The sequence below is a fragment of the Canis lupus genome, chromosome 13 (assembly GCF_048164855.1).
Source record: "Canis lupus baileyi chromosome 13, mCanLup2.hap1, whole genome shotgun sequence".
NCBI lineage: Eukaryota > Metazoa > Chordata > Mammalia > Carnivora > Canidae > Canis > Canis lupus.
Window position 1 is genome coordinate 56436428 of NC_132850.1, and position 13378 is coordinate 56449805.

At 33.8% G+C, this 13378-nt stretch overlaps 1 long non-coding RNA gene across 2 annotated transcripts in view; it reads right to left on the reverse strand.

Moving 5' to 3' along the window:
* Positions 1-778: 778 nt before the first annotated feature.
* LOC140603141 (uncharacterized) overlaps positions 779-13378 on the reverse strand; it is a 57348-nt gene continuing 44748 nt past the window's right edge. For both annotated transcript variants that reach the window (XR_012006189.1, XR_012006188.1), the window contains one exon: positions 779-2175. This is a non-coding gene — a long non-coding RNA (uncharacterized lncRNA). The remainder of the gene's footprint in view (positions 2176-13378) is intronic.

Consider the following 13378-nt stretch of genomic DNA (forward strand, 5'->3'; position numbering starts at 1 on the left):
TCTAGAGCTTCATAGTCCACCATGATAGTTACTAGCCATATGTGGCTGTATAAGTTTAACTCAAAATTTAAAATTCAGCTCTTCAGTCACACTAGCTACAATTAAAAGGCTAATTAGCCGCATGTGGCTAGTGTATGCTTTATTAGAACATTTTCACCATCACAGACACTATTCTATGAGATGGTGATGATCTAATACAAACTTTGGCTATTTTTTCACAAATTCTCTACAAAATAAAGGGAAAATGTCATTGGAAGCAATATTTTATATCTTTCCTACTCTTAACCTCAGAAATACTAAATCATATGTCTCTCTTTAATGTTACCATAATGTCATAGACAAACTACTCTTACAGCACTTAAATTACTAACTTAACTAACTTATTAAATAACTAACTTAACTTATTTATGTTATAATTGTTTTAATTCATTTTCTGTGTTTATTTCATAAAAATAAACTATGATGTATGTGAAATCACCTTGGTATCTATAATGTTTTCACTGTACACTAAATATAGTAGGCATTCAAGAAATATTTGCCAAATAAAATTAAAAAAAATCCACGAATATATGAAAGAAGGAATGAATTAATATGGACTTTGGGACTTCTTCCTTGATGGTATATTTTTATCAGTATAAAAAGATATAAAATAATATATCAAAAAATTACATAATATAATAAAATTTAGGAAGAAAAGAAAAATGAAAGTTTATTTTTAGTTTTTTGAAAATTCATTGAAAATAAGCATGGAGTTTATAACGGTACAAAATGCAGAAAGTAGTTGAAATATTATTTATTTAAAAGAACAGAGAAAAGGTCCTAAGAAAAGGCAGTTGAGCATACAATCAGAGATCCACCATTTGATGATCAATTAAAAAGAGAGGGATATTAGGGATCCCTGGGTGGCGCAGCAGTTTGGTGCCTGCCTTTGGCCCAGGGCGCAATCCTGGAGACCCGGAATCGAATCCCACGTCGGGCTCCCGGTGCATGGAGCCTGCTTCTCTCTCTGCCTGTGTCTCTGCCTCTCTCTCTCTCTCTCTCTCTCTCTCTCTGTGACTATCATAAATAAAAAAAAATTTATAAAAAAAAAAAGAGAGGGATATTAGACACATATTATACCATCAATCTCTAACAAGTCACATCTTAGTCTAGTTGATTCAAATAATCTGTTTTATTTAATCTGTAATAAAAATCTTAATATATTATAACATAAAATAACATAATATAAAAGTAGTAAATATTAAAAAATCAAAATCATTCTGAAAATAGTATAAAAGGCATAAATAATAGGAAAGTTTTTGTAACTACTTCAATTAATATATGGCATTGTTTGAAAAATACATTAGTTCAGGTTCATGGGTTGCTCTGTCCATTAAGCATCTGACCTCATCTCAGGTCATAACCTCAGAGTCCTGGGATCAAGCCCTGACTACAGCTCCGTTGATCAGTGAGGAGTCTGCTTGCCCCTCTCCTTCTCCTTCTGCCCTTCCCCTGCTCATGCTCTCTCACTCTCTCTCTGTATCTCAAATAAATAAATAAAATCTTTAAAAAATATTAGTAAAAATATTTAGTGGATTAGATTATTATACATGAAGCATATTATTAAAATAGGAAAAAAAACCCTCATTTTTATTTAACAACCTTTTCAACTTTGGATGGAATATAAGATATCTAGATATATTATTTCCCTTGGTTCTTCATGTTGACTAATAGCCTAAAATATAAGTGGATCCAGAATTCTCAAGAACTAGTTACATAAACAAGGAAGCCATTTAATAATCTCATATCACAAAATGTCTGGAGATAGGTCATTTAAAGTTTAGTTCATTGACTAAAAACTACAACTTTTTTTTGCTCCACTCAAAGATTTGGGAGTGCCTTCACCAATGTCTCAGAATATCTGCTGCAATTCTAAACATGTCTTTACAAAAGTGCCCCCAAATAGGAATGAAAAGCACAGGACAAAATTTTTTTTTCTCTATACAGGACTCCCTTATATGTAACGACAAATTTTCACAGAAGCAGAATCTTTTTATATTCTCTTTGCCAGATGAGAAACAAAGGCCTATATCTATTTCCATCATTATGGAATGGAAATGGATTGTTCTGATTGATAAACTAATCATGACTCACCTCTGGAATGGGCCATATCACCATCGGAACAAAATTAGGATTCTGAGAGCAAGGAAGACAGGGGAAATGACTAGTATGCAGACTGAGAGGTCTGCCATAATCATAAAAATCATTAAAGAAAACCATGGAAATTACTAAAACTGATATACAATTATAAGTACAGGTGGTCTGAGAAACGTCTGAGTATGAGAATAACAAAAGAAATAAAATATCCTGTTATTTCTCTTGTATTACTAAAGTAATTCTTAGCCTTTCTTCAAAGCACTTATGTCCTCATGATGAAATTTTACCACTATGAAATGTCATTTTATACCTGGTAAAGCTCTTCTTTTGAAATCTATTTTATCTGGTATTAATATAGCTACCTCAGGTGTCTTATGATTAAGGTGAATGGTATATAAATTTTCTATTCTTTCATTTCTATTCTATGAGTGCCTATATATGTATATATATATATATACCTCCATACTGTTTCTCACAATGGCTACACTAATTTACCAATTTATACCAATAATGTAAGGCTTCCCTTTTCTCCACATCTCTGCCAACACTTTTTATCTATTGACACCAAAATAAATCCATCATAACAGTTATAAGGTAACAAACAACTCCTTGTGGTTTTGACTTACATTTACTTGATGTTGAGTAGTGTTGAGCACTTTTTCATGTACCTAGTGGCCATTAGTATGTCTTCTTTGGAAAAAATATCTATTCAGATCGTCTACCCATCTGCTAATGGAATTATATATTTTGCTATTGAGTTGTAGAAGTTCCTTATTTTGGTTGTTGACCCCATATCAGATATATGTTTTACAAATACAGTCTCCTATTCGGTAGGTTGCCTTTTCATATTATTGATTTCTTTCACTATGCAAAGCTTTTTACTTTAGCATAGTCCCACTTTAGTTGCCTTTGCTGTCACAGCCAAAAAATTATCACTAAGACTGATACCAAGTAGCTTTTTTCCTGTTTCCTTCTAGGAATTTTATGGTTTGAGGTGTTACACTTAAGTCTTAATCCATTTTGAGTTGATTTCTGTGTCCAGTGTAAAGTAGTTGTCTAGTTTCATTCTTTAGCATTTAAGTGTCCAGTTTTCCCAATAATAAAGAGACCATCCATTCCTCATTGTATATTCTTAGCTCCTTTGTTGTAAATTAATTGACTATATATGCATGGGTTTGTTTCTGGGCTCCCTATTTTGTTCCATTGATCTCTGTGTCTGTTTCTATGCCAATACCATACATTTTGATTACTATGGCTTTGTAATATAATTTGAAATCAGAAAGCATAATGTCCCCAGCTGTGTTCTTCTTATTCAGGATTAATTTAGTTTTTTGTGTCTTTTGTGATCCCATATGAATTTTAGGATTTTTCTATTTCTGTGAAAAATGTAATTAGTATTTTGATGAGGATTGCATTGAATCTGTAGGTTACATTCAGTAGCATAGACATTTTAATAATATGAATTATGTTAATAATTGGAATAATTAATGTTATTTGTGTTCTCTTCAATTTATTTCATTAATGTTATATAGTTTTAAATGTACAGGTCTTTCACCTCCTTGGTTAAACTTATTCCTAGGCATTTTAATCTTTTTGATACAATTCTCTTTATTTCTGATTTCCAATGATTTGGCTATAATATAACTGAGTGTTCTTTATTTTTCTTAAATCTTGTCTGGAGGATATTGAGCATATTTGCCATCAAATCTGGAACATTTGACACTCACATCCTCAAATAATTTTTATTTCTCAATTTCTCTTCCGTTTTCTTCCCAGACTCCAATTACTTAATGGTAGACCACTTAATATTATGCTACACATTACTGTGGTTCCTTCTTTTTTTCTCTCTTGGTGTTATAGTTTCAGTAATTTCTACTGGTCAGTCAGTCTTTAAGTTACTTGATCTTTTCTCCTGCAGTACCCAAACTTCTTTTAAGCTTACCTAGTGATATTTTAAAAATTCTTCTATTGCGGTTTTGTGGTTTTAGAATTTATATTTGTTTTTTTCTTACTGTGTCTATTTTTCTAATGACACCCCCCATTTCTTTGTCCATTATGTTAATCTTTTCCTTTAAAATAATGACATTTTTACAGTAGCTGTTTTTACATTTTTGTCATCTATAGGTTTGTTTCTATTAACTGCATTTAAAAAATGTTTTTACATCTTTATTTTAGAAAGAGATATAGAGAGAACATGAGCATAGGGAGGAACAGAGAGAAAGGGAAAGAGAATCCCAAGTGGACCCTGTGTTGAGCACGTAGCCTAACATCAGGCTCAAACCCAGGATCCTGAGATCATGACCTGAGCCCAAATCAAGAGTCAGCTGTTTAACCAACTGAGCCCCTCCAGGAGCCCCTCTATTCATTGCATTTTTGTCCAAGTTACAGATCACATTTTCTTGTTTCTTTGTATTGCATTTTTTTATTGTATGGTGGACTCGTGGATATTACGCTGTTTATTTTAATTGTAGTATAGTTAACACACTATATTTCATTAGTTTCAAGTGTACAACATGATTCCACAAGTCTATAAGTTATGCTGTGCTCACCACAAGCATAGCTACCATCTGTCACCGTACACTGCTATTATAATACCATCAACTGCATTTCCTATGCTCTACCTGGTGCTACTCTGTTTAGAGTCTGGTTTTTCTCCCTGTTAGAGAATATTAAGCTTAATTTAGCAGTGAGTGAATTTATGGATGATTTTTTACTGATGTTTATGTCAAATCTGAAAAAAACACATGTATTAATCAATCACACAGACAAATCAAAAGATAATTCTCTGAAGAGCTCAAGAAAAGGTACAGTGATTGATTTTCATTTTTACTAAAATTACTGTCCTTGACCATATGTAAATTGCTCTTTTAACTATTAAAGTATTTGCTTTGCATTTTTTAAAAAGAAATCATATAAGAACTAAATTTGTAAATAAGTTAATTAACCATAGAATGAATTATGTTTTAACTAATAAGACATATATCTAATTAAGCTATTAATAAATTTTGTGTGTGTTAAAAATAAAATACATAGATTAGAAAAAATAGACATAACTCTTAAATTTTGTAAGGACACGTCTAGAGTAGCCCTTACCTTGGGGCTAGGGTAGCCCTCCTGTCTTCTAGGAGCTTCTTTGAGTATTTGAAATGTTACCCAAGATCTCTCCATTCTGACTGGTATTTTTCTGCACTGTTTGACTTCTAAGATCTCTATTCAGCTCAGAGCCCTCTGGAATGGTTTGTTTGTTTTCTGGTGGGCCTCATGGAGTCTTACCCTGGGTACATACAGCTTAGTATTTGGCCAAAAACTCAAGGAAACACCTTTTCAGATTTCTGTGCTCATTTTTTTTGCAGAGCTAACTCATCTTTGGTACCTTGCTCCACATATTCAGACACCTCAGCAACCCTGATACCTGATTTCTGCTTCCTCTTCCCAGAAATTCCGTCACTCTCTGCTTACGATCCAGTCCTCTGCATAAAGTTTGAAAAGTGCTCTGGGTGAAAATTGAGATAACTGTGTAGCTCACCTTGTGTTACATCTTCTCTAAAAGATCACAGCATGTTTGCTAATGCCTAAAAGCAGTTGCCTCATATATATTTTTTAAGATTTTATTTATTTATTCATGAGAGACACACAGAGAGAGGCAGAGACATAGGCAGAGGGAGAAACAGGCTCCTTACAGGGAGCCTATTGCAGGACTCAATCCCAGGGCCCCGAGATCACAACCTGAGCTGAAGGCAGATGCTCAACCACCAAGCCACCCAGGTGTCCCACTTCATATTTTTTATCAAGTTTCACAGCTGCTTACTGTGGACGGGTAAGCATAATACCTTTACTTCTAATACCCAAGCCAATACACTTTTCCAATACACTTATAAATAATACAATTTCTTGGTCTCACATTTAGCAACTTGTCCCAGACCTGTCACCCTACCTTAGTGAAAAAAAAAAATACTGTTTTCCAATGTACTTTGTCCACTCACATCTAATTTGCTTTTATTTTAAAACAACAGACTAAAAATCAAAAAGAATTTACAGGGTCTATCCTTGAAGATTCTTTAGGGGATTGTCTTTCTGGAGAAAAAAAAGTCACACGGAATAAACACAAAACATAGATTCCAGCCATTGCCTTAGTCTTATCACTCCTAAATACTATCACTTCTCCAGTGTTTGAGGCTCCCCAGTGATAAGTGTGCCAAATTAAAACCATAGAGCTTCTTCACTGAGGAGCTATGATTTGTGTTCAGCGTTAATCCCCATGGCTTTTACATCCCCAAGGTGCCCTCTTTTTGCTTCATTTACATTCTGATACCTCTCCTGTTCCATGGAGACAAGGTTCAGCTCAGCATTCAGCAGTTAGTGTTCAGCAGGAAAACAGTGAGCACAATGCACTGCTAACTTATAATTATTCTAAATGAAAACAATTTACCACTGAGATAATAGAGAGAATGCTGACATTCAGGACCTTATATAATGGATTACTCCTTATTTTAACCTACAATTCTAGATGGCCTTTGGTTACATATTTATTTGTGACTGCGATGCAGTTGCCCAGCAGAATTGACAGAGAGAACAAAGGGGGGAAATTGGTAAGGAAAAAGTGGCCGTTATAAAATAGTCCTAAGACCAGTTATTCTGTTACTTTCATATTTCTTTTTTATCACCCAGTGGTGCAACACATATTTCTTTTGCTTTCATACCTATAATTCATCTTCTAGCGGGTGATTGGATGGGTGAAAGTGACTTGGATTTATTTCTTCCCTGCTTGCCATATCACTATATATTTATTTGGCTTGTTGTTAAAGTTTTCAGTTACACTTTCAAAAACTTAAAGAGAAATTCTGACTGGATAAGAATTGCTTGAGGACTACTAGAAAAATATGATTTAAAGGAAATATTTGTAATTAAATTATTGCTCTTATGACGTGGATGGAGCTTGAGTGTATTATGCTAAGCAAAACAAGTTAGAGAATGATAAATACCATATGATTTCATTCATATGTAGAACTTAAGAAACAAATGGATTAACACAAGGGAAGGGGAAAAAAAGAGAGGGAAGCAAGCTATAAGAAATTCTTCTCAATTTTTTTAAAGGCTCCATATCCAACATGGGGCTTGAACTCACAACCCTGAGATCAAGACCCAAGCTGAGATCAAGAGTTGAACACTTAACTGACTGAACCACCCAAGCACCCCTAAGCAACCCTTAAGAATAGAGAATAAACTGAGGGTTGCTGGAGGGGAAGTGTTTGGGGGAGTGGGATGAGTTAAATGTGTGATGCGCACTTGTGATGAGCACTGGGTGTTATATGTAAGTGATGAATCACTAAATTCTATTCCTGAAACTAATATTACACTATATATTACCTAACTAAAACTTAAGTAAAAACTTGAAATAAAAAATAATGATTGCTCTCAATTGTAGGGAGCTAGGAATGTAAGTCATGAAGATCTGATATATAACAAATTATGTTACTGTTCTCTCATATTTCAAATGTCAATTAAGGAAATAATAACCAGGGACACCTGGGTGGCTCAGTGGTTGAGTGTCTGCCATTGGCTCAGGTCATGATTCCCGGGGAGTCCTGGGACAAAGTTCCGCATCAGGCTCCTCACAGGGAGCCTGCTTCTCCCTCTGCCTATGTCTCTGCCTCTCTCTCTGTCTCTCATGAATAAATAAATAAAAATTTTAAAAAAAGAAGTAATAACCATCGTAGTTAACATGCATATGTAACCACGATTTCACTTAAAATGCTCTTTTTATTTGTTGATTATTCACTAAGAATGAGATCGTGTGAATTAATTATCTCTTGGATTTATCTGAGAAATTTTTCTAATATTTAGAAAAGGAAAGATTGATCAAATATTATAGCTTTCATATGGCAGATGAAAAAATTCATCCATTTTATTTGGCACAGAACATATGAAATAATAATTGTATTCCTGAAACGTTACCCTTCTCCTAATATATTTTTTTCTTTTGAAACATAAAAGGAAATAAAGAAAGATGTCCTCTTAATTAAAATAAATCCAAAAGCAAAAATATTTATATTTAATGATTCCAACATATTCACAGTATGCTTCAAGTAACAGGCATCTTGAATCTTTTTATTACTTGGGTCCTAAAACATAGCTTATAATTTCTTCTAATGCGTAAGTAGATCATATAAGGTAAGATTGTCTAAATAGGCTAGTTTAGTAAATGCCATCCAAACACATCAACCTAACTGCTTCTCATTAAAAACATAATCTGCCTTCCTATCTTCATTAAGAAGAAGAAATGTTTCCAATGAAATATTTTGCCAAGTAGCTTAGTTCAAAATGTTATAACTATGCATGTGGAAAATTGGAAACTCAAGTACTGGTGATTCTTTTTTACATTAATTTTCAAACAGCCAATGTATAGACTAGACTTAGTAAAATCAAGGTTTAATTATTTCACTGGTCTAATTAAAATAATCTTTATTGAAAGATACACTGGCAGTGATTTGTGCATTAATTACGAATGCTGAGCATCACAAAACAGCATGATCTTTCATTCAAAAAGCACAGCTCTTTGCCCAGTTAAGTAATGTAGCAGTAGGGAAATGTCATGATTCAAGGACTTAGGCAATGTAATAGGAGCTCTGGGATTTTTTAAAATCTCAATTTACCTACAGAATGACCTTGGACTAGTCTCTTGATACTAGTTAATTCCCCAAGTTCAGTTATTAGAACATAGCTGGAAAATGGGAAACTTGCTTTAACTATGTGTGTATAAGCAGGCGTTAAGGCTGGCCATTATGGTTTGAAATAAACTCTGAGACTATGCAAAATAAAACAATCATATTATTTTCATCAAAGACAGAAATATCATTATTTTGTAACCAAAAGAATGATGATAATTTTTCCAATGAGATAATTTTAGCTCTAGGTTACCATTTATTTCTCTACCTTGGCTTAATTCTTTATTTTGACTGATAGCATTTAAAAAGATTTATTGACAGATAATATAATTACAATATGCTATGATTAGAGGATAAGCATATATAACAGTGTGATGTCAAAGAGAAAGTCCAGTGCTTGGAGAAATAAGCTCTTCCTTTAAACTCGGCTCTGTTAACTGATTTGATGATTGAGCATGGGCAGCAAATTGAAGATAACTCTTTTTTTTTTATCTTTACAGACATAATATACAAAATTTCTGCCTCATCTATGTCTCATGGCTGAGAGAATCCAATTAGAAAATATCTATAAGTAGTAATTCTTTCCTGAAACTTAAATTGCCATGATCATCACCATATATCATTACTTATGGATAGTAACTAAAGGTAACACGGGCCCAGTTATGCCTTAACCATGGATTTATTCTAACTGTGGAAATTGCTTATATTATAGGCAACATATGGGGCTCCGGGGTCGCTCAGTGGTTGAGCATCTGCCTTTGGCTCAGGGCATGATCCTGGAGTCCCCACATCTAGTCCCACATCGGGCTCCTGCATGGAGCCTGCTTCTCCCTCTGCCTATGTCTCTGCCTCTCTGCCTCTGTGTTTCTCGTGAATAAATAGATAAAATCTTTTTAAAAATGTGCACATGTGATTATCTCATCCATGGTGGACAAATATGCTTTGAGAAGTGGGCAGGTGAGGATGGTAACAAAAAAGAGATAAAAAGATTATAAATATTTTTTCATCTGATTGTCTTGGCGTAGAGAATAGCCTATTCTTGTTTGTTGGTGACTCTAAGAGTTGTGTGTTTGTGTTAATTTTTCAGAAAAGGTGTCATTTAATCTCAATCCACTTGGTCTCATTAGAGATAATCAGAGTATTTTCCTTGTTTTTGGAACATTTTCTATACGAGCTATCTCTTGTTATCAGAACCAATTTTCTATAGACGTAAGAATGATACCAGAAAAAGTCTGTTACTTTTTGAGTTAAATGGATTCTTCAGCGGAATGTATTATCCTGTGAATAAGACTTTTTTATTTGATTGGCAGAGTAAACTACTATGACAGAATAAACGTTATTTCAGTTTTACCCTACTTCATTGCTTTTCAAAAAATATGTTCATAATCAGTGTAAGAGAGCATACCTCAATAATCTAGCACCTGTTTCCATTCCCCAAGAACAATGCAGAGACCATAGGAAGTGCTCATCAAAACACACTCAGCCAGCCACTAATTGAAACTCAATCTTCTAATTTTTTTCTGTATTTTTAGGTCATGCTGATTTATGGTTCTTTTTCATTGGTACAAATCTATCATTTGCCTCATAGTTGTTTTTTTTTTTTTTTCCAGAAATTCTCTTTCCTCATATTCATGCCAAATAGATTCTAGAAACCTCCTCTGTTTTGCAGCTGTTTATGTGTTTACATCCTCTGCCCATGGACACTTTCATACTTGAATTATAGATAATATATGCTGGTATATTACATATAGTAGCAGGTTTAAAATCCATGAAAACAGGAAACTGCCTTTTTTGCAGCCTCTATAACACAAAGCAGTGTGTCAGTGTTTGGCACATGGCAGATAGGACATTTTTTCAGATAGAATAACTCAATGTACAGATAAAACCAGCCACTTAGTATTTATTTCTAGATACAAGAGTGTATCTGAAAGATTTTCAGCACTCATCAAAATGAATCTTGTGTGTGTGTACGTGCTTTTAAGTATGAAATTTCAAAATACTGTTTTTGAAAAATAACAACAACAACATGATTTTAAGTCAAGGACTGATTGTCAGAAATTTACTTTCATAAACATATGTTGTGTGTGAAATAAACATTAATTAAATTGTATGTCTGTGGAAAGATTTAAAGTCAATATATAGAAATAATTACGTTACTATTAATAGCAATGTGTTTTTATAAAACATAAATGATTTTCATAGCAAGAAAAATGAAGCAGGTTTTTCTTTTCAATTCTAATATTCAATTTTATATTATTTTTAGTAATTGCTATTCATTCTCATATGTGATAGAAAGATAAGGCACATTGATCAATATAACTGCAGAATTCAAGTATCTGTATTCAAGAAAGAGAGAGGGAGAGAGGAGGTGGATGGAGAGAAGAAAACAGGAAGAAAAAAGGAAGGAAGGAGGGAAGAGGGAAGGTAAGAAAGAGAGAGAGGAAGAAATGAGAAAGAGGGAGGGGGCAGGAAGGAGACAGAGAGAAACAAAATTTTTTTTCCAAGGGTAGTAGCAACCTGCCCTAATTTTAACTCCCCATTATGAAAAAAAGAAACTCTTCCACAAATGAAGTAATCCTCAAACTTGACTCATCTGCATGTTAATGGAAAAATATTTCAATTTTACCGGTGTCTGTTACAGACTGGGTATGACCCAACTCCTTGCTATTTCAGAAATAGTCATTAGAATTTAATATTGCTGTCTGTTGCATTCACAGTCTGAATATTTTAATACATAGGAGGAAATGATTCTGTATGAGAAAATGCTTGAAAATGCTGTATTTAATTAATGCCCAAGGGAAGCCATGAAAAAGAAAAAAAATTGTACTTGTCACATACTAATTTTAAACACTGTTTACCAGATTTACTTATATGCACTGCTCTAGCCTCCCACTCAGCAGTTTGATAATAGCAGAGCAGTTCCGTGCAGCACGAATCCTTGGTTTCTAGAATTCAGTGGGAGGAATAGGATACAAAGAATAGATGAAGAAGCTGCACATCAATGCAGCTAAATTCTAAGGTTTAGGGCAGACCCTCAGTTATAAACACCTGCTCAGAGGCAAGCAGATACATGGGAGACTATAAGCTTAAACTGGATACCAGCTATTTATATCCTCACAAGGCAGTGAACTATTTGGCTTATGTAATACAGATGGTAGATGATAGATAGATAGATAGATAGATAGATAGATAGATAGATAGATGATAGGTAGATAATAGATAGATACATGATATAGATAGATGATGATGATGATGATGATAGATAGATGATGATAGATAGATAGATAGATAGATAGATAGATAGATGATAGATAGATAGATATAGATGGATAATAGATAGATGATAGATGATAGAGATAAATAGATGATAGAGATAGATGATAGATAGATAGATAGATAGATAGATAGATAGATAGATAGATGATAGATAGATAGATAGATAGATAGATAGATAGATAGATGATAGAACAGGCTCTATCAAACATTTTTAGTCAAATCAATCTAATAGAGTAGTTTATAAGTGTTTCTTTTCTAAATGAAGAGACATTTGTATGAAGAAAAAGAGAATGAAAAATAAATTCAACAGGTTCTCTTTCAATTTCACTATGTGGCTAGAATTCAACAGAACTGAATTCTATCTCAGAGAATTCTAGGAATTATTTGACTTTTGTTTCAAAGAAATAAAATTGTCTTATTTCTGACCTGTATTAAATAAATGTAAAACCTTTACCACAAGAGGCAGAGACCCCTGGTATTGGACCACACCAAGGCATGAATATAGTCATACAAAGAGAAAGAGAAAAGAACTAATGGGAATTATTTGGTTAGGTGCCATGCATTAATGTTATCTCACTTGACATTTGTGGTAATGAAATGAGGCAAATTTAACCTTATGTATTCACAAAAATTCTTAGAAAAGCAACTCGTTGACCAGAACACTAAATTAAGTCTAAGTATGTGTTGCTTCCATTGATCATGTGTTTTGTGAAATAAAATCAAGCTTGTTGGAGAGTTAACTATTTATTACTGTTTATCTTCCAAGTCTGCCGGCCAGTCCACAATTACACAATCAAATTGTGGTTATATATTTTCATGGCATCCTTCTCCCTCCAGGGTACTCTTTGATGCAATCCTGAGTACTGGCCTTTGGCTTGTACTCTGAAAATATCTCCAGCTCTTCCCAATCTTTTACCATAGGGGATAAGATGTGGGGAGTAAAAAGAACATCAGAGGTCCTAGATTGAACAGTCTCCCTCCAAACTCTTGACCCTGCCGGAAACCCAGAATGTGATCATTTGGAAATATGGTCATTGGAAATGTAATAAGATCGGACAGGATTAGCATGTTTCTAATCCAATATGACTGGTGTCTTTATAAGAAAAGAAGCACAGAAATAGACCCAGAAGGTGAAAACCATGTGAAGACAGAGATGGAGATTAGCGTGATGCTCCTACAAGTCAAGGAACACCCAGGATTGACATCCATCACCAGAAGCTAGAAAGAGACAAGGAAAGATCCTCCCATAGAAACTTCAGAGAGAACATGGCCCTGCCGACACCTCAATTTCAGACTTCTAG